Here is a 24,960-nt window from a genome sequence, read left to right on the forward strand (position 1 = left end):
GCAGTGCAAATGGAACCCTAAAACTTATGAAAAACCATTTCAGAGAAATAAAGCTCAGGAAAAAAATAGTTATGCAAATAAATTCCACTGATAATAGAAATGTTTTTCTTGAAGGGCAAACAAGTCCAATAACATATTTGGAAAGTTTTTACTTGGGGTAAAAACTCCATAATAATAAAGAAAAGAATGGTTCTGAAATCAAAAGAAAATCCAGAAAAATAAAAGTTTAAGTTTCCTGGCAAAATTTTAATTAATAAAACAAGGTTAAAATTTTGGGGTGTCACAACACTACCTCCCTTGAGAAAAATCTCGTCTTCGAGATTTGTTAAGAGTTGTTTTGAAAATATTATTGTTATTAGCTGAAACCAAATAGTTTACTCGTAGCACAAACTTTTGTGTCATTGAGGTTGGTTTTTGGTGGCTACGCCCAGAATAAAAAGAGCAATCGCACACCAACATACTTATGCATGGCTACTATGAAAAATAGGGGCGCACAAGCAAACAACATTTAATTTTAGCAATACAAGATCACAAAATTAGAAGGCGAGGACATACTAAGACTCGATACTGCTCGAGTGACTCAGTCTACCTCGTTAATATCTAAGCAGGCTTGCCTTGTGGACGTCGAGGCTTCTCCACGGTTTTCACCGTCGATATTAGCTGGAGGGGGTTGAGGGGCTGCAGGGTCGGGGTAGCGGTGATGAGCATCGCGGGGATTGTTGGCCACAATCCCGTTGGAGCGTGTTCCCAAAAGGCGACGAACCACTTCTGGGGTCATCAAGGTATTTTGGTCGATGACTGGGGCTGTCCTCAAGGACTCGATCGGTTGTCCGAACAACACGACTGGGTTGTCAATGTTGGGCTCATCTTCAACTCTTGCCTGGGCTCGGCGGATCAGTTCTCCACGAGCTGCGATCAGATCAAGGGTGATTTGATCGAATAGTTCTTCTAGTGCACTTACATAGCGCACCAGATGTAACAATGCAGGATCCGTCTCGTGATCTCCGTTGGCAACCTGGGGTGGCCTACCATACCCGTCACGGCTGGGGTAGTAGTAGAACGAGCGGCAGTTAACTTTGGGCGACAAGTGCCAGAGTTGAACTACAGCCTCTCGAGCAGCTAGTTGGATGGCTTGTGGCTCAAAGGAAGTTGTCCTTCCGGTGAACCTGTAGGGGCGTTCTGGAGATAGACCCCTGCCATAGATATGCACGGTGGCCCAGAATTGACGGCTTTGACCACTCATGGGTCCTTGGTACACAACATATTCTGGGGGCTCTTCTAATGCAAAGGCACGGCGGGTGAGGTTCGCGAGCATGGTCACAAAACCTCCAAGGTTGGTTGTTGTGGTCTCATTGTGAACAATGGGTCCTGGCATTATAGCTCGGTCTGGGAAAGAGTTTGTGCTGTGCTGTGTTGAGGCTAGCGTGGCCTTTTTATAGAAAAAGGGGATGGAGTCTTCCTTCGCACGCTTGCGAATGAGACAATTTAGGTGTCGGTCACTGGAGCATGCTCGCCAGGCTAGGCTGATAGGTTGGGCACCGACCGCCAAAAGTGTCGGGGTCACTGTGTGGCTATCTTGCACGAGAAGCTTGGCTGGGGTTAGGTTAAGGTCTGGTGGGTTGGTTAACCTAGGTTTATTGACCTGACTGAGATATGATTAGCCAATGGTCAGCCTGGCTCTGATACCAAGTCTGTCACGACCGGTTTTCCGGGTATTGATTTCCCAGAAAATGGCCCTTGTGCTCACCAGCCCCAGGATTACTATTAGCTGATGAGGCACCAACTTGATACAAAAATTCCAAGAAAAATACAAAATATGTAGTACAAGACCATTCTAGCCTATGAGTACAACAAATGGTTTCTAGTGGTTGATGGCGGAAGCGGTTTGTGGATCATCAGCGTCTATGGGACTCCATTTCCCACAGGAACAACTGACCAGGTTATCTCCTATCTTCGCGAGGCTGCTATCACCATTGCTTAGGTTCCGGGGTTGTCATTGCAACGCTCCTCTCCAAGCAAGAAATCTGGCCAAGACAATAGCCAGGGACAAGCCAGTGAGTACTTTGAATGTACTCACAAACATTATGAACACGGGTATAATATAACAAACGATAATCATGCTTTGAAATATTCTATGATCACAATGTCGGTCATAAAATAAAATCCCTGATGCATGCAAGCAGGCTATTTATATGCAACATGAATATGAAATAACAGCGTAGTAATAAGATGAACCGATCGGATGTGTGAAGCGACGTCTCGAAAGGATAGTAAATAACGAGCATGCCTTAGTCGGGCGTCTGAGCAACACCACATAAAGGGCTTATAAAGTAAATAGCAAGCATGCCACAGTCGGGCGTTTGAGCGACACCACATAAAGGGCTTATAAAGTAAATAACAAGCATGCCACAGTCGGGCGTCTGAGCGACACCACATAAAGGGCTTATAAAGTAAATAACAAGCATGCCAAAGTCAGGCGTCTGAGCGACACCACAAAAAGGGCTTGTAAGAAAAATAATCACACTGAATATCCAGGAGGTAGAACCTTCCCAGGTATACTCAATAAATCCAATAATATAAAGTGTTAGTCCATATCAATAATAATCACAATCATCATAAGTCACAGGTCATGATCCATGTTCTGGTTTAGTAGTTTCTCCTCCGAAGACCGACACAAAGACCGACACTTGACCCAACCCAGATTGTAGTCCTTAACCATGGACACGGCTATTCGAATAGATATAATCTCTACAGAGGGTGTACTCTTTACCCACGAGTAACGGATTCCTTTAGTCCATCGGGACTAATTCCGTCTACGGTCTTTTAATTGAAAACACACCTGACTTGCACACACCAGCTTAACTTACCGGTGTCTGGAATCACCCACGACACTAGTTTAAGCAAAACTCTAAGTGGGGAGGCTACAACCTCGATTAGCATGGGATCACAAAATTTATACTGCGTGCAAACTGGGGGAGCTACCCCCTCGGCTACAACCGAAACACCCATGCCCCCTGACCGGATGACTGGCTTTAATCCAGGGCCATGGAACCCTCATCCCGGCCCCTTTGTACGGTGTGTGCTAGAAAGGGGTTGACAACTTACTGAACCGTACCCTACCTATGGCAGGGACAAGTGTTAGTATTAAACAAGTGTGGGGGTTACCGGAACAAGAATCGATCTATGGTCGACTCAGGAGGTTTAAGTATTCCCTGTATGATATGTATAACAAAAATATTTCAACCAACAGAATCACCACTCATTATACCTTACCAGGCCTTACCGGACATAACTGTCTCGACAAAGACCAGAGACAAGCTCACGCCTACCCAAGGCAGAGGCTTTCTCGGATTTCTTTCCGGCATGCATGCAAGTCATACGAGGATGATTACCATCACAAGTATATCTACTTCCAACAGCAAGGAAGTCTCCAATATGCATTCATGCAAATGATTGTATCACCACATAAAATAACGAGTTCTCCGTATTAAGGTGGTGTTATACTCGTATTAACCAACACACAAAAATATTATGCCAGGGTTCAGAATGCTTGCCTTCGAGTTGTGGAGAGGCAGGGTGTATTCCAAAACTTTTGAAAGTTTTCTTCTCTCTCCAACAAATCTCCGTGTTTACGCTTCCACTTATCCAGCGTGGACGGCGCGTGGGTCACTGACAGTGGGTCCGCGGGGCCCACCGGTCAGGTTTGACCAGTCTTCTCTCCCTCCTCTTCCTCTGCCCGAGCTGAGGCGGGACTCCGGCGATGCCCGACGGTGAACGGCGGCACCGTTCGAGAAACCGAGGCCATCCGCAGGCTCAAGGGGTCGAGGCGGTCCCTTCGGTGGTCACTATGGCCCCTGGGGTGGACGGAGTCGCCAGCGGCGGCAGACGGAGGCTACGGGTGAATTGGGGGTTTGGGTCTACGGTGGATCTCCGTCGCACCTGGGGGTTTAGGCGGCTCCGCAAGACGAAGGGGAGTCGGGTGGTGGCGTTGGCTGGACGGGAGGGGGCCTGGTTGCGACGAACGGGGCCGTAAGGCGGCGGTGTCCGAGCTGGCCGGAGACAGGGAAGACAGCCTCTCCTGGTCGATTGCGAGCTAGGGGAGCTCTAGGAGGATGGCTTGAGGCTGCCTGGGGTCTAGGAAGAGCTCGGGGTCACCATTTATAGTGTAGCTAGGTCGGTTCCGCCGCTGCTGGGGATAAGATTGCCGGCCGACCGCTTTTGTTGTGCCAGGGCGACGTGGCAGCGACAGGCGCTTGCGGACGAGCTCGTGGATGAGCTCGGGCTGTTCCATGAGCGAGCTGGTGCACTGGTGTGGCTCGGGCGGCGCTGTCCGTGGCAGAGGCCCACTGTGGCCGGCCGCTAGCCGCCGTGGCCGACCTGACGGCGGTGCTGTGCGTCCCCAGGGACTGCTCTGCGGCGAGGGAGGAGGCGGCCGTGCTGGCTGTGAGAGGTTAGTGGCTAGAATGAGCACAGGCGGGCAGTGAGACGCGGCGTCTCGGTGCGCGCGCGTGCAAAACGTGCGCTCTGGGCCAGGTGTTTGGTGAAATGCCAGTGCATGCTAGGTGGCTAGGGTGGAGCTGGGGTTTAACAGGATTAGGCTAGGGTAGTCTAGAGGCTTAGTGGACAAGCTAGTTTGATCAGAGGATCAAGTTCACAATGCTAACTAGAAACCATGACAAAACTGGTCATGCACACAAGGTGTTTGACAAAATGCCAAGGGCACCTAGGCATTTCTTGGAGTGGCCTAAACCTCCTGATCCTAGTCTCTTTAGAAGGTAAAGAGGGTGGCAAGGTTAGTTTGTCAAAGCTAGAAACTTGATAGTGCAAGTATTTAAGAAAACCAAATCTGGTCAGAAAGAAAAGAATATGGTTTCATGGACCAAAATTACTCCCATGGGGCCACTCTCCTGGACTTAAGGGTTTTGTAGGGTGGACTACAAGCAGGAAAAAGAATCATGGGAAAAAGGGCAAGTTAAAATATGGTTGTAGTACAAATCATCAAGTTGGACCAGAATGAAAATGAGGTTGATTTACTCAAATTTTCCAAAGAACATCACTGGGTTTTTGCATAAAGTTGGGTAATATACTCCTATTAACATCCCATAATTTTGGTAGAAGTTTTAAAGAAATATTTAAATAGGTTGCATTCCAAAATTGGAATTTGACCAGATGTAAAAACTTGTGGTAAAACTCAAAATCTCCAAATGACTAAGGAATATTTCAGCATAAACGTGATTTAGGGACATCATATGTCATCCCCAAATTTTGGTGAGATTTTTAAATAAATTTATCAAAGGGTTGCAGTGCAAATGTAACCCTAAAACTTATGAAAAACCATTTTAGAGAAATAAAGCCCAGGAAAAAATAATTATGCAAATAAATTCCACTTATAATAGAAATATTTTTCTTAAAAGGGCAAACAAGTCCAATAATATATTTGGAAAGTTTTTACTTGGGGTAAAAACTCCATAATAATAAAGAAAAGTATGGTTCTGAAATCAAAAGAAAATCCAGAAAAATAAAAGTTTAAGTTTCCTGGCAAAATTTTAATTAATAAAACAAGGTTAAAATTTTGGGGTGTCACACCGCGACGGCATCTGGAACCGTCGCCTAGTGAGTGACGGAGATAAGGGGTCCTTCCCACACAACCCAAAAACCGTCGGGGATAGGGAGCCTTGATGCATACAGTTGTCCCTATATAACTGTTTCTGATATCTTGAATATCACAAACGCTTCATCCTTGCTACTCGTTTGTGCTCGCATTGCCATTGTAGTCAGAGTTTTGTGGTTTTACCTAAAACCAGGCAGATTCCAAGCACGAGAGTTTTCCAGGCAGATTCCAGGTATGGAAGTTTTACGACGCCTGGCACATCACAAACAGTTCATGATTATAAACCGTGTATGATAGGTAGATAATCACACACATTTAGTTTCCCCGCACCGTATGTGATAGTGTCAGACATCACATACGCTTTGCAAAGGGCAACTATGTGCATTGTTACCCACGTTTCCTCTCCATGAACCGTGTCGAATTATGATGTATATCTTACACACTATGCTTTATTAGCCGTGTGCACCGTAATGACCTGCACACCGTAATTTCGCCCTAATTTAATTGCTGCTATTTAAAATTGTACCTAATTTAAACTTGAAAGTAGGCTATAGCTTTATTCATATCCATCAGGTTCAAACAACCAATGCATTATTCGATTCACAGGTACATATGTTTAAAAATTACATAAGCACCAAATAAAGGATGATGAACCAGGGTTCTATACTTGTACTATTATAGATGGTAAAGAAAGAGGTGACAGACATTCCGGTTGCTGAGCAAGGTGATGCGGAATGGCCCTATTGTGCTCTCCTGGATGCAGAAGGCATGGAGGACTCTAGTCCAACCACTTGTGATGGCCGACCACCAATCATGTAGTTTGAGAGGTAATCTTGAGTAAACTGCTTCAGGATCCACTGCAAAACAAAAAAGATTCAGACATTGTCATCTAACACAACTCATTACGGGCAATAAAAAGAAGGCTATAGGGTTATTACTTACCATCCTACAGTTCACTGTTGTCTTGCATAAAGTGTAAACAAATAGTTTGATTGACGTCTTTGCACCCATTTTAATAACAATCTTTATCAATTTACTCACTTGATGCTGGTTCATGAATATCTCATTGCCCCATACGCAGAAAGGGTCGAAGTGTGGATCTTTAGCATTGTTATATGTACCTAAAAGCACCAAGTTAATATTAGAAGCTAAACAACAATTGAAAAAATATGTAGTACAACACTCCCTCCATCCCATTATATAAGATTTTATTACATGTATATCTAGACATCATCAAAACATTAAGGTAACACTCTTCCTTGTTGCTATGTAGCCTGGGATCGCATATTTAATCATTTAGTACCGACTACAGTGAGCTGCATTAGGCATAACATTTAAAAACAAGCAAATAGTCATTCAAACTGGTATTGTGCTGGTCTAAAGTACAATAGTTGTTGTTAAAAAAATGAAAAGGCATGTTAACTACAATATCCTTAACAGCAACCAAATATCGTAATTCATAGTGGTATTGTTCAAATTGTTATTGATGAAATTGAACTGCACGGCAAATAGTTGCACATATAGAGCATCACATCATGAAGAACTGAAATAAACAAGTCATAAGGCCATCTCTAGCCAATCCTTTAAAAGTTAAAGGACCAAAACCCTTAGTGGATACACACACACACACACACACACACACACACACAGATATATATATATATATATATATATATATATATATATATATATATATATATATACTCCAGCTATTTTTGGCCTTTTCTAGTCGATCCCCCAAAATTAACATTGTAAGCTTCAATTTGATCAAGTTCAAAGCAGGTTCAACCGAAAGTAGCATGCTTTCAAACATCAACATAGATAGTTTTGCATAGCCGAACATAAAACATAAATTTAAACTAAGCTAAACTACTTTCGGTTGAAGTAGAGATCAAGCCAATCCTTCCTCGTCATGTACGGTGTGCCGCGAGCCGGGTCCAGGCCGGTCCGTCGTCGGAGTCGTTGGGGAAGGCACTCCTCCACTCGTCGATGTCGATCTCCTCGTCCTTGGGGCCCACCTCAACGCTCTCCACACCGCCGTCACCGCCGCCTTTGATCTCGTCATCGGAGGAGAGCGCGATAACCTCGCCACCCTCCGTGCCGCCGTCCTCACCGCCTTGGACCTCGTCATTGGAGGAGAGCGCGATAACCTCGCCACCCTCTACGCCGGCAAAGATCGCCCGCTCCGCCTCTACGAGCTCCGGGTGCTGTCGGTAGTGCTCTTGCATGTAGGCCTCGTCAGCGGCCTAGGCCTCGAGGCGCTCCCATGCCTCGCGGTCCTCCCACACCATAGCCATGCTCACCACCCCTTGCTCCAGCGGAACAAGGTTGACTGGACGTGTGCTGAAGGGGAAATTGAGCCTAGCCGCTGCACCGTGGAGGCGGACCAGCCAGTGGTCGTACTCCATGGCCGCGAGCTCGGCCATGTGGAAGCTACCGAGCCACCGGCAGGTGTGGGTCTCCCGATCATTAATCTCGATGACCCACGTCCCCCACCGCCGCTGCCAGACCCCAAGGTAGGACCTCGTCGGCTGCCTGGTCTGAGGGAGGACGGGGAAGTCCTCGAACTGGCATAGGGGCGTGGTGGTGGGCGGATCGGGGGACCGGCGATGGCGGATCGAGCCCGCGGAGGACGACGGGGACACCTCGGCAGCCACCTCGCCGGCGTCGGGCGAAAAGTCCGAGATAAACCTCTTTTTGGCCATTGGCTCCTCGAGCTCCTCGGCACACAGGCAGAGGTTGAGGATGGAGGCGCCAGCGATGGCAGCGACCGACCAATGGTTTCGAGGGTGGTGTGTATCTGTGTGAGCGGAGGCTTTGGGGAGTGTGGTGTGTGTGGGGGGGAGCGGGAGGGGCAAGGTGGTGTTTGAGGAAATACTGCGGCAACTGAAAAATTTACTAGGCGGGAGTAACAAGGCGGGGCTACTAAAAATTTGGATCAAGGGCGAGCAGATATTTTTGAAATTGCGAGGGATGCAGAGGGGGGAGTAAAATGTCGGGGCTACTGAATATTTGAATCAAGGGACTGAAGCAGAGCAGGAGTAACAGACATCGCACATGGTCCGCACATACTAATCGTGTGGTATCAAACAATAAAACCTTCCAGGCGGTAGATATTTTCGAGATTACGAGGCGGTAATATTTTTGAGATTGCGAGGGATGCAGATGCGGGAGTATTTGGGGAGCAAGCTAGTGTGCTTGACACACCGGCTGTGGACTGTAGCCGACGCACCTTCTCGCGTAAGCCATAGGAGTACTATACACCGACGGTGCTCTAGGATATTTTGTACTACATCTCACACGATTGGTGATAATAAACTGTGTGGGATCTACTTGACTTTTCATCTTGATTTGAATTACATAATGGGGTCACAACGGCAATGGACGGTGTTTGAATTGCTAGATCTTTTATCTGCAGTGAATATGCAACTATATGTGTGTCGTAAAAGAATTGGAACTATTCAGGGTTCGTTTGGACATTTCATACATTAAACTAGTTTTCTAGCCATTTCTGGTGCACAAATAAAAATTAAACTACATGCACATGCTCTGGTGCACATAAATTGGTTGAAAAATCAAATTTGTGTCCTTGGGTGCGTGCTTAGGTCCCATGCAAGAAATGCGAATGAATTTCAAACACCAGGGCACTATTGATTGCCGGTAAAACATTGAGATACCTGGTTTTTAACTTCTAGTAAATCCAAAACTCGTCTGAAATTCATGAAACTTGGCATGGTATCATGGAGCAGCATCAACATGTCATGGTATTTTCTCCCATTTGGGGCAGGTTTGGGTATAAGCTTCTCACGAACCAAAGCTTCTCACAACAAGCCTGATGGTTTTGGTATGGAACATGCCACCTTTGGGGATGAGATGATATCCGTTGCCTCTTATTGCTTTCAAAAATTGTCTAGTTCCAATATAGGACAACAGGAGTGTTGTGTTAAATTTTGGAATTTTTCGGAGTTCATTTGGACATTTTTATACATTAACTGGGTTTTCTACGCATTTTATGTGCATAATTCAAATTTTAAATATATGCACATGCTCTAGTGCATATAAATTAGTTGAAAAATCAAATCTGTGTCCTTGGATGCATGCTTACACTACTAGGGAAAACCCTAGCAGTAGCGCGGGTATTTTGCCTATCAGTAGCGCGGGACGTCGCGCTACTGATAAGGCGCTATAGCTAACGTGTAGCAGTAGCGCCTGTTATCCCACGCTACTGCTATACATGGCTAGCAGTAGCGCGCTTTAGGTAAGAGCGTTGCTGCTAATATCTGCAGCGCTTTTTAGAAGTAAGCACTACTGCTAATTTTTTTCCCCTCGCTACTGCTAGTTTTATTAGTTTCTGTTTTTTATGCATATTTGTTTTGTATTTGAATAGGCTTTATACAATAATCTTTAGAATATCATACACATACAAATGTAATCATAACATATACATACAAATAGTCTCATCAAATCATGTCATCATCATAATCATCATCCAACACAAAGTGGTCTCTCGTCATCATCTCGAAAATAGTGATACAAGTCTCGATTACTTGCGACTACATTGTCATCCATCTAAACAATGATATATGCTAGAAGAGCTACACTATGAGTGAGAGCAAAACTATGAAGTACATGAGTTCATATCCCTCTCTCGCATTAGCGTGAACCTAAACTAACTACTAGCTGTCGCTCGGAAACCGGAAACCGGTACACCTGGGCCTGACACTCCGGCCACTCATCGTATACTCCTGGCGTAGCACTTCTTCGCCATCAATGATATATACACCTGCATCATCACATGATTCGATGATATGCAACATATATAGTTGAGCAACAGAAAGAGATAGACTTGGCAAAAATAGAAGCAACATATCATAAGCGTAAATAACAAAGTTCATCGTACTCAAAATGCCCTAGCTAGAGTGATTTTGCTAGTCGAGGAGGAGGACGGTTTAATTACATCAAAAATAAAGTTTTGCCATGCATAACTCAAAGTTTTGTCACATAGAAAGTATATACTAAACGGACACATTGTCATATATAGAAAATCACTCCAACATGTCGTGCCATCCATCCATGTCAGGGAGAAAGTCCCCGAGCTTAGTGAAAGGCTTCATGTCGAGACGCTGAGAGGCTACGCGTGTTCGGACGTCTTCCCGCGACATTTCTCCTTCTTCGTATAACATCCCTGTCTTTTCGAGGACCTCCTTCATGATGATTCGGGCAAGTTCGTGATGTATGTGATAGAACTCAGCTCGAACTCGATGATCCTCGATATCTCCTATGTGCTTTGCCCATTGCAGAATATGGGAATCGCCGGATTTAGGTGACATGCGAAGTTTTTGGTGATCCCGTCTGTACTCTAGCATGTGGTGTAGGACATAGAATCCATCATTAAGAGAATCACTTGGTTGCTGGATGCAGCAGAAGTCGGTCTTATGGCTGAAGGCGGGCCTGCCGTGCCTTGTCTTCTTGTCGTTGACCTCTCCACCCCCTTTGCCGTAGTAAAAGATAGCACTGTCGAGAACAGAGTTGATGTGGGTGTAATCCTTTTTGGTAATGTTCTTAGACTAGTCCAAGTAAAGAGTGTGGGAGTATCAGGGGTAGAGGATGATGAGGACGGTGCACCCACTGCTGCGCAAAATAAGTACACCTCAAATTAATTAGCCTCCACCGTGCAAATGAATGATTGAAATCGAAGGAAGGATATCCGCGTGGATGACTTACAGGGGATGATAAGGCACGAGAATCGCCTCCTTGTTCTTATTAGCGAGCATGAAATAGACGAGGTAGTCCCTCGCGAATTCACGGTGCTTTGAGCAGACTGCCAAGAAGCTCTCGTGCATGAAGTATGGGTCAGCAACATAGATAAAAGGTATCTGCTCAATCCCGATGAGGTAGTTCATGTGCAAGGCATAAAGGCGGACAAACGTAAAATCCAGCTTCTTCCAGTGATACATGTCGAAGATGTAATCGAATCGAAGGAAGAACTTGTCCGCGGGGAATGTGTTGATGTACGACAATTTTTGCGGCACGTTAACCACGTAGATTGGGTATCCTGGATTTTTTGAGGTGATGAGGCCTTTCTCTGTCCGCATCACATCGTCATGGAGTCTCCTTACATCACCAAATCTGGCCCCTATCGCTGCTTCAGTTAGGATTGGTTCACCGGTGATATGCCATTTTGCTGCACTGGGGATATCTATACAGTCTTGAACCCGAGGCTGCTGAGGCGGCTGGATCATAGAATCAGGTTTTTTGCCTTTCCTCGATCTCTTCCTAGATTTCTTTGGTACTGGAAGGTTGTCCATAATACGTTCAGAAACCGGAGGCAATAATTGAGGCACCGACTCATGACACTCAAACACTAAGTAGGCACCAGTATTGACATATTGTTGACTGTCATCGTCATCCTCATCCTCATCTATGGCAACATCACCAACGACTAATGGAGCCTCTTCCTCACCCCCTCCTCTATCACCCAGCACGACAGCCGATGATAATTGAGTAGGTGAGGTGTTGATGTTCATAGCTAACTACGTGCTCGTGGGTGTGCTCCCGGACGCCTCCAGACGAAGCAGACTCTTTGGCCACAACAGGACCCACCCATTGCAACAATCACCAAGCTGCCGCGGGGTCTCGTCGTCATCCCCCACTAGTACCAGAGGAGACAAATTCTCGTGGCCCAGTTTGACACTGGCCACGGAAACCTTGAAGACGTCCGGGGGGATCGGCCGGCTGTGGAACAATGGTTCCTTCGGATCCATTATCATCGCCTTCCCCACGTCCACCTTCTGCTCGCTGATGGTGTACAATAAGGTGCACGGGGTTTCGTCGGCCTGCAAATAGAAGTCTACGATGTGAGACATCCGAAAGGCAACAAAAACGGGAGACTATACATTTATTGAAGAGGGCCGATGTGACAGATACCGTGAGGGCGTCGAGCTCAGCCAAAGACGAAGCACCGCCGAGCACATCTGGTGCCAGAGCCGGTGTCAGAGTAGGTGCGGGAGCCGGTGCGAGAACTGGTGCAACTGCAGGTGCTGGTGCAACACTAGTCGAGATGCTCCCCAAGAAGTCAGCAAGGGGAAAGTCCGCTGCATTTTGTTTCTGGATTTTGCCTACTCCAATTGAAAATGGTCGGAACCAAGGTAGTAGACATATCTACAAGCACCTGTTTTGCGACAGCTACCGCTGTTGCGACTATCTCAGATGATTTCTTCTCAACCGCAATCTCATCCTTCTTGTCGATGTTTTCTTTAGTCAACCTCCGTCTTTCCTTTCTCTCCTCCGTGGTCTCACGGTAGTACTTCTTCCATGTGGCACCGTCTCCGACACCGTGCACGCATCCATACAACGGCCGAGTCTCCACCGGAGTCCTTTCAATATGTTCAACGCCCGGTTGAATGGAGTGTCCCACTTGGGCCTCGCCAATGCCTCAGACAGCGAGACGCTTTCGGCCGCAATCCTGTGTTGCTCTCTCTGTAAAAGGCACAAGGATCGTTTACGCATATGACTAACATGCAGTCGAATTGATCAGAAACTAAAATTACTAGCACTCTTATGAACTCCGTCGTGACCCCGTTCGTCTCGAAAACCTTCTTCACAGGGTCCCAACGGCGCCAGGCCCTGAGGACGTCATGCTCCTGCAGGATGGTGAACTCCGCAAAGGGGTCTGGGATGCTCAGACTCGCGGCTTCCGTGTCCTTCTTGGCCCATATGGACCTCTTCCCGCCGTAACCATGGCTTCCAAGGTGGAGGCTCCCAATGTTCCTCTGTTGAAGCCCCTTCATGTACTTCAACTTTTTTTGGCAGCTTCGGCCTCGCAAGCCGCCTTGAATATTTGAAAGTGCTATGTCGTGATTGTCGGATTATCCTTTACAATCTCGGAGTAGGGTACCTTTTCGATGACGATATGATATTTCACCCTTCATTTCTAGGCGGCCAACGCGTCGCTAAACTTGGTCCTAGCGTGTTTGTTTATCTTCTTCATTGTCGGGTCCTTATCTGGATCTTTATAATCCTTTTCATTCCGGCCCAGGAACAAGAATATCTGGTGCAGCTTCTTTAGAAGGGAGGGCCTCATATTATCTATCTTCTTTAGTTTCTCATCGTTGATGGTGGCGGTTGTCCATATGATGCAGCCTATTTGATTGACGTAGCACGCACATGCTTCCTCGGGTGCGGTTGGCTTAAAATTGCTGCCGTCCACCTCCGTGACCACCAGTCTAGAGTCCTGAGCTTGTTAGGAAGCCGTTGCCTCTTTGCTTTCGGTTCTATACCAGCTCTGCTAGTCTCGGCACCGGTCTCAGTCTCAGCGCCAGTCTCGATGCCGGTCTCAGTCTCAGCGCCGGTCTTGATGTCAGTCTCAATCTCCGATGTGACAGGTGGATCCACCAACATCAACTCTTGATCGTCGGCGTCCCTCAAAAATTCTTCTGCCACCGGTAGACGTTGTCGCAGTCACCAGAACCCTGTCCTTCATCGTTGCTAGCCATGTTTCCTATGATCAAATCTAGTATTTAATTCTAGACCTAATAAAATGAATAATGAAATGCAGGAACGTTGACTCCTTCCCGGTGTGGCAAATCCCGGGCACTCGATATGTCCTAGTTTGTAGCACAAGTCATGCCGAAATTCATGGAAAATTTTGGCATGACTTTTGCTATAAAGTGGACAAATCGAGAACCTGAAATTTGCGGGAACAGAAATGAATCAACATTCCGGCAAAACATAGGCCACTCGGCTTCATTCCCTGGAAACAACAAAGCCACTTGGGCCCAATCGAACCACTTCAATGAAAAGATATAACATGACCACTTCAATGAAAAGATATAATCAACAACAAGTCTAGGAAGGGATCATCTTTAAAATAAAACTTGCCTAAATTCTTTTCCTTGAAAAATAGTGGTCTTTTCAAAAATCAAAAACCTTTGCAAAATAACCTCACTAAACACTTCTCTGCCTAGGACAGAACCCAAATTATGTTGATCTAGCTATTCCTCTCTCTCTCTCTCTCACACACACACACACATTATTTTCTCTAACCCTTCTCTGCCTAGGACCGAACCCAATTAAATTGCAAAGAAACTCCATTTCTCTAACCCTTCTAAGCTAATGCTCTAAAATAAAAAAATTCTCTAACCTAGCCAACCTACTTAACCTAGATTGTTAATCTAACGAACCTAATTAACCTACCTATTTAACCTATTTAGTTAACCTAGTTTACCTAGATAATTAACCTAATTAAACTAGTTAACGTAGCTAGTTCTTTGTCAAAGCCCTAAATAAAATTTTGCACTAACCTAGATAATTAACCTAATTAAACTAGTTAACCTAACTAGTTCTCTGTCAAAGCCCTAACTAAATTTCTGCACTAACCTAGATAATTAACCTAATTAAACTAGTTAACCTAACTAGTTCTCTGTCAAAGCCCTAACTAAATTTTTGCACTAACCTAGATAATTAACCTAATTAAACTAGTTAACCTAGGTTCTCTGTCCAGTGTTTGTGCTATATATGCATGAGAGAAAGAGGAGGGGTGGGGGCTGACAGAGGATGGCTCTGATGGTGGCGAGGGCGGCAGGGGCGTCTCCAGTGACGGCGAGGGAGGCAGTTGTGGCGAGGGAGGATCCGATGGCGTCGACGGCGGCTCTGCTAGCATTGATGAGGCCGCACGACTCCGTGGAGTTGGGGGCGGCTCCGATGGCGTCGACGGCACGTGGCTCTGGTGGCTCCAGGGGGCGTTGAAGTCGGCAGGAGACTGCGGTGAAGTGGGGTGATGGCGAAACGGGGAGACGGCGGCGGGGTGGGTCGAGGGATTTGGCGGAGAAGTGGTGGACGGGGAAACGATTTTTCGGTTAATTCAAACTTAGCGGTAGCATGTTTCCCAAAACGTGCTATAGCTAAAGTAGCTATAGTGGTTTTAGGAAAATGCGCTACTGCTATAGCTATGTAATTTCCTTCCATTTTCTAATTTCCTTTTCTGTTTCTACAGTGGGGGTCTAGGAAACGCGCTGCAGCTACATTAGTTATAGCGCCTCTTACGAACAGACGCTACTGCTATCCCTTCCTCCTTTTTCCGCTTTTTCATTTATTTTGCTTTACATTTTATTTTTTCCTTCCTCCTTTTTCTATTTCTTTCATTTTCATTTACTTTTCTATTTGATTTTCATTTTATTTTATTTCCATTAGCAGGAACTCTTTTCGTAGGAAACACGCTACTACTTATGTCCTAGCAGTAGCGCGCTTCTTCCAAGCCCGCTATTTCTATGCGTAGCCTATCGTCTTAGCAATTGGAATATTAGTAGTAGCGCTTTCATGACTGCACGTGCTACTGCTACAATTTTATCTGTAGCACGGTTTTTGCTCACTCGCTACTGCTATCTAGCACTAGCGCCCTTTTTTGACCCGCGTTGCTGCTAAATTTCTGTGTGTAAGGTTCTCCCTAGTAGTGTTAGGTCCCATGCAATAAATGGGAATGAATTTCAAACACCAGGGCACTGTTGATTGCCTGCAAAAGATTGAGATACCTGGTTTTTAAATTCTAGTAAATCCAAAACTCGTCTGAAATGCATGAAACTTGGCATGGTATCATGGAGCAACTTCAACATGCCGTGGTACAAAATTTGTCCCATTTGGGGCAGGTTTGGGTATAAGCTTCTCACAACAAGCCTGATGGTTTCGGTACGGAAGGTACCACCTTTGGGGATGAAACGATATCCGTTTCCTCTTATTGCTTTAAAAAAATAGTGCCAACATAGAACAACAGGAGTGTTGTGTCAAGTTTTGGAATTTTTCGGGGTTTGTTTTGACATTTTTATATATTAACTAGGTTTTCTAGGCATTTTATGTGCATAATTCAAATTTGAAATACATGCGCATGCTCCAATGCATATAAATTGGTTGAAAAATCAAATATGTGTCCTTGGGTGCATGCTTAGGTCCCATGCAAGAAATGGGAATGAATTTCAAACATGAGGGCACTGTTGATTGCCGGCAAAACGTTGAGATATCTGGTTTTTAAATTCTAGTAAATCCAAAACTCGTCTGAAATTCATGAAACTTGGCATGGTATCATGGAGCGGCATCAACATGTCGTGGTAAAAAATTTGTCCCATTTGGGGCAGGTTTGGGTATAAGCTTCTCACAACAAGCCTGATGGTTTCGGTAGGGAACTTGCCGCCTTTGGGGACAAAACGGTATACATTGCCTCTTATTGCTTTCCAAAATTCTCTAGTGCCAACATAGAACAACAGGAGTGTTGTGTTAAGTTTTGGAAATTTTCGTGGTTCGTTTGGTCATTTTTATACATTAGCTGGGTTTTCATGGCATTTTATGTGCATAATTAAAATTTGAAATACATCCACATGGTCCAGTGCATATAAATTGGTTGAAAAATCAAATATGTGTCCTTGGGTGCATGCTTAGGTCCCATGCAAGAAATGGGAATGAATTTCAAACACCAGGACACAGTTGATTCCCGGCAAAACATTGAGATACCAGGTTTTTAAATGCTAGTAAATCCCAAACTAGTCTGAAATTCATGAAACTTAGCATGGTATCATGGAGCGGCATCAACATGCCGTGGTAAAAAAATTGTCCCATTTGGGGCAGGTTCGGTTACAAGCTTCTCACAAACCAAAGCTTCTCACAACAAGCCTGATGGTTTCGGTAGGGAACGTGGCACCTTTGGGGACGAAATGACATATGTTGCCTCTTATTGCTTTCAAAAAATTTCTAGTGCCAACATAGAACAATAGGAGTGTTGTGTTAAGTTTTGGAATTTTTTCGGGGTTCGGTTGGACATTTTTATACATTAACTGGGTTTTCTAGGCATTTTATGTGCATAATTCAAATTTGAAATACATGCACATGCTCCCGTGCATATAAAATGGTTGAGAAAAATCAAATATGTGTCCTTGGGTGCATACTTAGGTCCCATGCAAGAAATGGGAATGAATTTCAAACACGAGGGCACTGTCGATTGCCGGCAAAATGTTGAGATGCCTGGTTTTTAAATTCTTGTAAATCCAAAACTCGTCTGAAATTCAAGAATCTTGGCATGGTATCATGGAGCGGCACCCGACATGCCGTGGTAAAATTTTTGTCCCATTCGGGGCAGGTTTGGGTATAAGCTTCTCGCAAACCAGAGCTTCTCACAACAAGCCTGATGGTTTCGGTACGGAACATGCTACCTTTGGGGACAAAACGATATCCGTTGCCTCTTATTGCTTTCGATAAATTTCTGGTGCCAACATAGAACAACAGGAGTGTTGTGTTAACTTTTGGAATTTTTCAGGGTTCGTTTGGACATTTTTATACATTAACTGGGTTTTCTAGGCATTTTATGTGCATAATTCAAATTTTAAATACATGCACATGCTCCAGTGCATATAAATTGGTTGAAAAATCAAATATGTGTCCTTGGGTGCACGCTTAGATCCCATGCAAGGAATTGGAATGAATTACAAACACGAGGGCACTGTTGATCGCCGGCAAAACATTGACATACTTAGTTTTTAAATTCTAGTAAATCCAAAACTCGTCTGAAATTCATGAAACTTGGCATGCTATCATGGAATGGAACCCGACATGCTGTGGTATTTTTCGTCTATATTTTGAGAGATGGCGCACTCGAATAGCAGCCAACAAAGGCATTTTCAAAAAATAGCTGCCACTTTAATATCTCAAATGTTTGTATAATTCAAACCGTGTGCGTTCTATTAACCATTCACCTGACCCCACGTGTCTTGGTTTTAATGGCTATAGGAGGTGTCGTGCGGACAACTGCTTGACTGTACGGGAGGCATGTGAGCGTAGTCCGGTCCACATGCTCACCGGGAAGCGTGCAAGCTATTCAACGCAGGATTTCTGCATCTCTTCAACGCAAAACGGTTCAGATTACGGTATGAAAATTATAGCCAGACCCATACATTGGAAGTCATTGTGTCAAACCCATACATGACTTGTCAATGACTGATCCCTTTTAGAAATAAAGATGTTTGCAATATTTGAATTTGGGCGTTGTAATATTTGAATTTGAACCTTGCAATATTAATGGTATTTGTTAGATAATGTAATTGGATGTTTTGTCTAATCGATACATGGGCATCCCGATGAAATGTTTGAATTTGGGCATGCTCTGCTAGCGGTTGGGCGTGCACACGATCGCGTCGGGGGCCCCATATGCATGTGGTTGCGCCGCGCGTGTTGCCACCCGATGCAGTTATGTGCTGCTCTATGGAGTTACGCGCTGCACACTAGAACTACCATCAGGGCCTGCCGATATTCCTGGCCATCCGACTTCCCCTTTAATTCCAGCGGCCATTATAACCTTAGTCTCTTCAACCTTTCGACCGCGCCCCACAACACAACAAGCACACCCATGACGACACATAGAGAGGGGATGTCTAGCGGCGCTCCAATGGAGTTCGGCGAGCATAGAGTGGAGACCCACACGAGGGAGACAGATCTCTTGTTGGTGTACACCATCGACCCGACCGTGGTGAACGATTACATCAACAACGTTGAACAGTTGCTTGCTCGAGACAAGTACAAGGTGGTCGGCATCGACCTCCAGTACACCGCCGGTTGTCCCGGCATAGATCAAAAGGTTGCCGTTGCCCAGTTGTGCGTGTGCCATCATGTCCTCATCTGCCACTAATGCATGGCCACAGAGCCTTGCAACCGTTTCAATAGGTTTGTCAACAGCACCGACTACAAGTTCGCCATGGTGGAAATCACCGACGATGTAAAAGCCCTCAGGGTTACAGGCTTGGCCTGCAAGAACCTTCTCGAAATCCATAAGCACTATAGAGTCTGGGGTAGCATGAAGAAGGCTTCCATGGTTGAACTCGCCTCGGCCATCATCGACCCCTACTACGAAAAGATGAAGCAAGATGCCCAGAGAACAAGTCTCGTATCCTGTCATAGGGCCTGGATGCGACAACTGGATGAACCTCACCTCAGGTTCGCGGCCAAGAGTGTGTACACATGCTATGAGATGCACACATGGATCGTTGACATGAGGAAGTGCCTCGTTACCCAAATCGACGAGCCCGGATCGAGCCACAAGCAGAGAAAGCGTCACAAGAAGTAGATGATGATCAGATGATCGTTTATGCTAGTTCATCATGCATGTAATATATACTTTACTTTATTGGTGTGTGATACGTCTCCAACGTATCTATAATTTTTGATTGTTCCATGCTGTTTTATTATCAATCTTGGATGTTTTATAATCATTTTATAGTCATTTTATATCATTTTTTGGTACTAACCTATTGACATAGTGCCAAGTGCAAGTTGTTGTTTTTTTGCATGTTTTTTACATCGCAAGAAATCAATATCAGACGGAGTCCAAATACCACGAAACTTTGCAATGATTTCTTATGGACCAAAAGGAAGAAGTTGGGCCCTGGTTGCACCTGGGGGGAGTCCTGAGGAGGGGACAACCCACCAGGGTGCGCTAGGAGGCCCAGGCGCGCCCTAGTGGGTTGTGCCCACCTCGGGTGCCCCCCGGACCGCCTCTTTGCTCTATAAATACCCCAATATTCCAGAAACCCTAAAAGCGTCAACAAAATATTCATCCAGCCGCCGCATAGTCCAGAACCACCAGATCCAATCTAGACACCATCACGAAGGTGTTCACCACTTCCATTGGTGCTTCTCCGATGATGCGTGAGTAGTTCTTTATAACCTTCGGGTCCGTAGTTAGTCGCTAGATGGCTTTCTCTCTCTCGCTGAATTCTCAATACAACTGTCTCTTGCAGATCCATATGATGTAACTCTTTTTGCGGTGTGTTTGTTGGGATCTGATGAACTTCGAGTTTATGATCAGTTATATCTTTTTATATCCATGAAAGTTATTTGAGTTTCTTTGATCTCTTATATGCTTGATCTCTTATAGCCTCGTATTTCTTCCCCGATATTTGGGTTTTGTTTGGACAACTTGATCTGTTTATCTTGCAATGGGAAGAGGTGCCCGGTAGTGGGTCCGATCTTACGGTGCTTGATCCCAGTGACAGAAAGGGAATCGACACATATGTATCGTTGCTACTAAGGATAAAAAGATGGGATCTATATCTAACGCAATAGATAAACGGATCTTGTCTACATCATGTCATCATTCTTATTGCATTACTCCGTTTTTCCATGAACTTAATATACTAGATGCATGCTGGATAGCGGTCGATGTGTGGAGTAATAGTAGTAGATGCAGGAAGGAGTTGGTCTACTAATCTTGGACATGATGCCTATGTAATGATCATTGCCTGGATATCGTCATAATTATTTCAAGCTCTATCAATTGCCCAACAGTAATTTGTTTACCCACCGTTTGCTAATTTTCTCGAGAGAAGCCACTAGTGAAACCTACGGCCCCCGTGTCTTCTTTCTCATATATTTGCTTGCATATACATTTCCTTTGCATTTTTATTTCGATCTATTTAACAAAAATACAAAAATACTTTGTTGCACTTTATTTTGTTTGCAATCTATTTATTCAATCTATTACATCTTTCTCCCATCATCACGCCATTTCAGGCGCCGTACCCCGAAAGGGATTGACAACCCCTTTAACACGTCGGGTTGCGAGGTGTTGTTATTTGTGTGCAGGGGCTGTTTACGATGTGTTGCTTGGTTCTCCTACTGGTTCCATAACCATGGTTTCATATCTGAGGGAAATACCTACCACCGCTATGCTGCATCATCTCTTCCTCTTTGGGGAAATACCGACGTAGCTTCAAGCGACATCAAAAGGAATTTCTGGTGCCGTTGTCGGGGAGGATCTTCAACATAACCAGGTTCCTAATCACAAATCTCATCTCCTCACAATTTACATTATTTTCCATTTGGCTCTGCTTTTCCTCTCCCCCACTTCCAAAAAATTTGCCATTTTATTCTCCCTCTTTTTCGTTCGCCTTTTTCTCGTCAGATCTCATGTTTGCTTGTGTTGCCATATGCCTTCTATTTGCTTGCATCTTTGCTTGCTAAAAATCTGTTGATATGGATCCTCATCCATTGGCTAATCTTTTTAAGAGATCCATTTATCATGAACCAATTGCTAGTGATTTGAGTGCACTAGATTATCTTTATGAAGTTTTGCTTGAGATTCGTGAATCTGAAAATTGTGATGAAGAAATTTTTGAACTGATTCATGATAGCTCCTTCAATGAAAAGCATGATTGCAATGATTTTACTATAAATTATATACTTTCAATTGTGTTAATACTATGCAAAACCCCAAGTTTGGGGATGCTAATTTTGCTATGTCCACTACTTGTTGCAATGATCATGATTGGGGTGATGATTCTTATGATCTTGAAAATTTATTTAAGCCTCATGATGAAAATCTTTGCAATAATCTTAAAAGTGGGTTCCGAAGAGTGTTAGCTTTATCTAAAAATAATCCCACATATTTGGAGAGTGTTCAATCTTATGAATTTTTTTATTAAAGTTGGTTTGGAGAGGTCATGACTTTATTTGATGAGAATCCCACTATTTTGGAAGAGTGTCAACTTTGCATGCATGTGGATCATGTAGAAAATATGTTATGTGATAGCTATATTGTTGAATTTGAATATGATCCCATATATAATTATTATGAGAGAGGGAAAAATGGTTGTGGAAATCTTCATGTTACTAAGTTTCCTCTCTTCATGTTGAGATTGCTATTGTTTCTTTCTTCTTCCTTGCATATGCTAGATCTTGCTTGTCTTGCTAATTTGTTTTCCTATAAAATTCCTATGCATAGGAAGTATGTTAGATTTAACTGTGTTTCACATGTTTTATGATGATGTATTTGTGCTTCAATTCTTATCTTTCATGTGAGCATCAATAAAAACTTTATGCCTAGCTAAGGGCGTAAAACAATAGCGCTTGTTGGGAGGCAACCCAATGAATAAAATTTATTTCTGCTTTTTGCTTTCTGTTTTTGTGTGTTTGGACAATTATGATACTGGTATGATTGTGTTTTTTGTTTTTTAATTAGTGTTTGTGCCAAGTAAAGCCTTTAGGATCTTCTTGGGTGATAGTTGTTTGATCTTGCTGAAAAAGACAGAAACTTTGTGCTCACAAAAATAATTTTCATAAATCAAATAACAGTTCTTTTACCCTGATTATTTTGCAGAAGATTAATATACAAATTACCTAGGTCTTCCTAATTTGGCCGAATTGTTTGAGTTACAGAAGTATTCGAAAGTTCCAGATTACTACAGAATGTTCTGTTTTGACAGATTCTGTTTTCTTTGTGTTGTGTGCTTATTTTGATGGCTCTATGGTTTTCTTTGATGTGTTTTTGCCATAGAAAAGTTGGAATACAGTAGATATAATACAAAAACAAAATATGAATTGGTTTGACACAACACTTATAGTAGTGGTTTGCTTTCTTTTACTAACGGATCTCACAAAGGTTTTGTTGAGTTTTGTGTGATTGAAGTTTTCATGTTTTGGGTTATCTTATGATGGATGAAAGAAGGATAGAAGAGCCTAAGCTTGGGGATGCCCCGGCATCCCAAGCTATTATTCAAGAATGAGCAACCAACTAAGCTTGGGGATGCCCCGAGTGGCATCCCCTCTTTCTTCTAACAACCATCGGTATTTTACTCGAGACTATATTTTTATTTGTCACATGATATGTGTTTTGCTTGGAGCGTCTTCTATGATATGTGTTTTTGCTTGTTTTACTTTGTGTTTTAAGTCATCAATCCTTGCTGTACACACCTATTTGAGAGAGCCAAAATTATATCTAGAATTGCTCTCTGTGCTTCGCTTAAATCTTTTATGAGCTAGGACTTGCTCTAGTGCTTCACTTATATATTCTTGAGCACGGTGTGCTTAGTATTTTTGAAGAAATGCTCTCTTGATTCACTTAGATTTATTTGAGAGTTAGTAAAATTTTGAAGAAATTCTCTCTTGCTTCACTTAAATTATTTTGAGAGAAAGAAATTTTTTATGCTCATGATCTTCACTTATATTAGTTTGAGCTTATGAAAAGCAACACATGAAAATTAGTCCCAAAGTGATAGATATCCAACAAGGATAAAGTAAAGAAAAAATGTCATGAAGATCATTGGAAAAAATAAACTTGATTCTTAGTAATAGTTTTGAAATATGATGAGGTGATATGTGAGTTATGTTGATGAGTAATTATGCTCTAGTAAGAATATTGGTGTTAAGGTTTGTGATTCCCTATGCATGCACGAAAGTCAATAATCATGCAATGAAAATTATATCCTACTTGCGGTGCATTATTCAATGTTAATTATGCCTAATTCTTGCTTATGAGATTATTCGTTTCTTGGTTGGTCATTTCTCAATATTTTTGCTAGCCTTCATTTTGCACTAAGTATGACCTGTACTTGTGCATCCAAATCCATTAAACCAGTTTTTCTACATGAGTCCACTATATCTACCTATATGCGGTATTCTTTTGCCGTTCCAAGCAAATTTGCATGTGCCATCTCTAATTTTCAAAATAAACTTCTCTTTTGTGTATTTGTTTCGCTCGTGAAATGATAACGGGTGGCTAATATTTTCCATGTTGGATGTGTTATTCTCACGATGAGTGTTTATTCACTTGTCATTGCACAAGAGTAAGGAAAAGGTTTTAGGGATGCCCAGTCCCTAAATGCAAAAATGAATTTACTTTATGTTGTCAAATAATAAATTCCTTGGAAAGTGTTGGTATGGAAGGCAACCATGGATACGGCTAGCCATGGAAAGTGAAAGAATGGTGCAAAAAGGAATAACCTTTATTTTCTGTTTGGGAACCGCCTATGGCATATCTATCATGGAAAGTGTTCGGAAATCTAAGTCATTTTCATTGGTGGGATGGATACACCTCCCAAAATGTTTTTATCTCTAATTTTTCGCTTTGAGCTCTGGCACCTCTACAAATCCCTACTTCCCTCTGCGAAGGGCCTTTCTTTTACTTTATGCAAAAAAATTTGAATTTGTGTCTCCATCTTCTCTTATAAAATTACCCACTAAGAGTCAATATGATCGTGAGTAAGTATTGGGTGTAGCTAATATTCGAGTCTGTCTCACGAATGGGTCAATGTTTGAGCATGATGGGATAGGGATAACTTGTTTTAGCATTGATATTTTGAAAGACATGGTTGCTTGTTGATATGCTTGAGTATCCAAATTATCATGTCAAAAATAGACTATTGCTTTGAATCACATAAAAGTCCAAATGTCCATGCTATAAAGAAAAGAATATGATATGACATGATAAGCAGCACTCCACATCAAAAATTATGTTTTTATCACTTACCTACTCGAGGACGAGCAGGAGATAAGCTTGGGGATGCTGATACGTCTCCAATGTATCTAGAATTTTTGATTGT

The sequence above is a fragment of the Triticum aestivum genome, chromosome 1B (genome assembly GCF_018294505.1).
Source record: "Triticum aestivum cultivar Chinese Spring chromosome 1B, IWGSC CS RefSeq v2.1, whole genome shotgun sequence".
NCBI lineage: Eukaryota > Viridiplantae > Streptophyta > Magnoliopsida > Poales > Poaceae > Triticum > Triticum aestivum.